This window comes from Rhincodon typus, chromosome 23 (assembly GCF_021869965.1).
Source record: "Rhincodon typus isolate 14 chromosome 23, sRhiTyp1.1, whole genome shotgun sequence".
Classification (NCBI taxonomy): domain Eukaryota; kingdom Metazoa; phylum Chordata; class Chondrichthyes; order Orectolobiformes; family Rhincodontidae; genus Rhincodon; species Rhincodon typus.
In genome coordinates, this window is record NC_063354.1 from 40,624,620 (window position 1) to 40,629,262 (window position 4,643).

The window sequence follows — 4,643 nt, forward strand, 5'->3', positions numbered from 1 at the left end:
ACGTAGAATCCAGAGGGAGCTAGCCAATTGGATACAAAATTGGCATGAAGGTAGGAGACAGGCTAGTGGTAGAGGGTTGTTTTTCGGAGTGGAAGCCTGTGACCAATGATGTTCCGCAAGGATCGCTGGTAGGTCCACTATTTTTCATAATTTATATAAATGATTCGGATATGAATATAGGAGGTATGGTTAGTCCGTTTGCAGATGACACTAAAATTGGTGGTGTCGTGGACAGTGAAGAATATTATCCAAAAATACAACGGGATCTTGATCAGATGGGCCAAAGGGCTGAGGAATGGCATATAGGGTTTAATTTAGATAAGTGTGAGGTGTTCCATTTTGGTAAGGCAAACCAAGGCAGGACTTATACAGTTAATGGGAGGGTTCTGGGGAGTGTTGTTGTACAAAGAGACCTAAGGGTGCAGATGCAATTCCTTGAAAGTGGATTCGCAAGTAGACAGAATTGTGAAGAAGGCATTTGGCACACTTGCCTTCATCGGTCAGTGTATTGAGTATAGGCGTTTGAGCGTCATTTTGCGGCTATACTGGACATTGATTAGGCCACTTTTAGAGTACTGTATTCAATTCTGGTCTCCCTTCTACAAGAAGGATGCTGTTAAACTTCAAAGGGTTCAGAAAAGATTTACAAGGATGTTGCCGGAATTGGAGAATTTGAGCTGTAGGGAGAGGCTGAATAGGCTGGGCATCGGAGACTGAACGGTGACCTTGTAGAGGTTTATAAAATCATGGGTAGATGAACAGCCAAGGTTGTTTTCCCAGGGTAGGGGAGTCCAAAGCTAGAGGGCATAGATTTAAAAGGGACCCAAGGGGTAACTTCTTCAGTCACAAGTATGGAACGAACTGCGAGCGGAAGTGGTGGAGGCGAGTACAATTGCAACATTTAAAAGGCATCTGAATGGGTACAAGAACAGGAAGGGTTTAGAGGGATGTGGGCAAAATACTGGCAAATGGGACTAGAAGGATATCTGGTCAGTGCAGACAAGTTGGACCGAAGGGTCTGTTTCTCTGCTGTACAACCCTGTGACTCTATAATTAATCTATGTTTCTCTCGACTCCTAAGTAAGTCTTTGCTCTATTTTTATTGATTCATGTATTGCATATTTCTCATTCTTCCATTTTCATTTCATTTTGGTTTATCCATTTATTTATGCCTCTCAATTTTCTGTCATCATTAATAATACTATTACTGTTCAGAGACCTGAAATATTCTGTAAAACCGCAACCCAATTACACCCATTTCCTCTGCCCATTCTGCCAATATTAAGTCTCACTGAAATGTAAAATGGTGTAAATCAGTCTATAATGAACAGTGTGGTTTACACACAAATGGAACAAAACTGATGGGATTAGATAGGAGCAGGAGTAGGCCATTCAGAACTTGGAGCCTACTCTGCCATTCAACATGACCATGGCTGATCATCCAATTCAGTACCTTGTTCCCACTTTCTCCCTATATTTGCTCCCTTTAGCACAAAGAACAATACCTAACTCCTTGAAAACAATCAATGCTTTGGCTTTCTGTCAGTTTTTTCTGTGGGAGAGAATTAAACAGCCTCACTATTCTCTGGGTGAAGAAATTTCTCACCTCATCTAAGTCCTAAATGGCTGCCCACTTTCTTAAACTGTGACCTCTGTTTCTGGACTGCTGGATCATCAGGAACATCCTTCCTGTGTTTACCCTGTCAGAGTTTCATAGACTTATATGAAAGATCCCTCATTCTTCTAAACTCCAATGAATTTAACCTTAACCTCCTCAGTCTCTCTTCATACATCAGTCCTGCTATCCTTGGAATCAGTGTGGTAAGCCTCTGTTACACTCCATAGCCAGAACAACTTTCCTCAGATAAGGAGAATCATAGAATCCCTACAGTGCAGAAAAAGGCCATTCAGCCCATTGAATCTGCACTGACCCTCCAGACAGTATCCCACCTCGAGCTACCTCCACCCCACCCAGGGTTTTTACAACAGCTAACCCACCTAGCCTGCACATCCCTGTGGACTATGGGAGGAAACTGGAGCACCCGCAGGAAACCTACTCAGGCACAGGGAGAACATACAAACTCCATGCAGACTCTTGTTACAAAGTTGGGTAGAGTAATTGTGAGGTAGAAGGCAGGAAGCTAAAATGTGTGGTTCCTTTAAGAGATTTGTGCTTTTTCAGTGTTTAGAATTTTTTTTAAAAATGTGTCTGTGAGCAGCAGCTGAAGTTGGCAGTACAGAGAGCCTCAAAAAGTGAAACAAGTGTATCAAAAATGCCTTATAGGTGGCAGGCAAAATAGCAGTCTTGTTTTGATGCTGTGACAATGAGTTTGAATTCAGCCAATAGTTTAAACTCAGCCAAACTCAGCAATTCAAAGCCAATTGAATTTAAACCTGATGCTGTTGGCAACCAAAAACCAATCATATAATAAGAATTTGATTATGTCATTAAAGGTATATAAGACAAGGGCATTTGGGGGATAAAAAGAGCCAATGGGCATCTGAAAGAGAGAGCCATCCGCTCCTGCCAGAGTTAGTACCATTCAGCTGTCAGAGAAAGCCCATCTAATTAATCAAAGGTAACACGGTATTTTAGCTCACAGTTCTTACAGGAGAAATTACAGCAGAATTAGCAGAAGAAAGGCATTGTGAAGAGACCGGAGACAACAGAATATTCCAGAAGACAATCTGTGCAAACTTGGAGAGATTAAGTTATAACTTATTGCTTCTTATTATTTGGGTTTATATTAGTGGGACCTGCCTTTATTTAAATAGTATTCCAGTAGAATTTAGACCAGTTGGGAGTAGTTAGTAGTCTAAGGGGGAATTGTTGGTTTGTTTGTGATTTGTTCATTGTTGGGTTAAATAAATAAATTGTTTCTTGTTACTTGTAAAGTGGAAATCAGGGATTTTCTTTTAACCACTCTTTTAATAGATTATGGGGGGAAAGACACGCTTCTCTGGGTGTTTCAGGACTAATTATTAGAGGGGAACCCCTATTCCTGTCATAACAGATCAGGGCTTGTGTTTTAGTTTAATTATCAGAGGTGTTCGGCTGTTCCCCTTCGTAACACTGTCACCCAAGGCTGGAATTGAACCCGGGTCCCTTGCATTATGATATAGCCATGCTAACCACTGTGCCGCCATGCCGCCCCCATGCCACTGTGCCGTCCCTGTAATACTCCAGATGGGGCTCCACCAAGGCCCTACAGAATTGCAGCAAGATATCCCTGCTCCTGTACTCAAATCCTCATATTATTGAAGGCCAACACACCATTTACTTTCTTCACCGCCAGCTGTACATGTGTGCTTACTTTCAGTGACTGTTGCACTAGAACACCCAAATCTTGATACATAAGAACCAGGGGCAAAAGTAGGCCATCTGGCCCTTCAAGCCTCTTCCGCCATTGGACAAGATCATGGCTGATCTTTTCATGGCTTCAGTTCCACATACCTACCCTCTCATCATAACCCTTAACTTTTTGAATAGTAAAGGAATTATCTATCATAGTTTCAAAAAACATTAAATAAGGAAGCTTCAACTACTTCACTGAGCAGGAAATTCCACAGATTCACAACCCTTTGGGTGAAGAATTTCCTCCTCAGTTCAGTCCTAAATCCGGTCCCCCTAATTTTGCGGCTATGCCCTCTTGTTCTAGTTTCACCACCAATGGAAACAACCTCCCTGCTTCTATCTTATCTATTCCCTTCACAATTTTATATATTTCTATAAGATACCCCCTCATTCTTCTAAATTCCAATGAATATAATCCCAGTCTATTCAGCCTCTACTCATAAGCCAACCCACTTAATTCTGAAATTAACCTAGTAAATCTCCTCTACACCCCCTCCAGTGCCAGTACATCCTCTCTCAAATAAGGAGACCAAAACTGTATGCAGTACTCCAGGTATGGCCTCACCAGCACCCTATACAACTGTAACATAATCTCTCTGCTTTAAAACTCAATCCCTCTAGCAATGAAGGACAAAATTCCATTTGCCTTCTTAATTACCTGCTGCACCTGCAAACCAACCTTCTGCGATTCATGCACAAGGACAGCAGCATGCTGCAATTTTTTACTGTTCAAGTATTAGTCCCTTTTACTGTTATTTCTACCAAAATGGATGACTTCACGTTTATCAACATTGAATTCCATCTGCCAGACCTTCACCCACTTATGTAAACTATCCATATCCCTCTGCAAACTTTCAGAGTCCTCTGCACACTGTGCTCTACCACTCATCTTAGTGTCATCCACAAACTTTGACACACCGCCCTCTTTCCCAATTTATTGCCATTCAGTTAATAATCTGTCTTCCTGTTTTTGCTACCAGAGTGGATAACCTCATATTTATCTACACTATGCTTCATCTGCCATGTATTTGTCTACACACTGAACTTGTTCAAATCACACTGAAGCAACTCTGCATCCTTCTCACATTACATCCTCCCAACCAGCTTTGTTTCATCTACAAACTTGAAGATATTACTTTTAGTTCTCTCTCTTCAGTCATTATTATATATTGTGAAGAGCTAAGGTCCAAGCACTGATGCCTGCAGAACTCCGCCGATCACTGACTGTCACTCAGGAAAAAGAAACACCAATTCATACTGAGATAACAAGGTGCAGAGCTGGATGAAC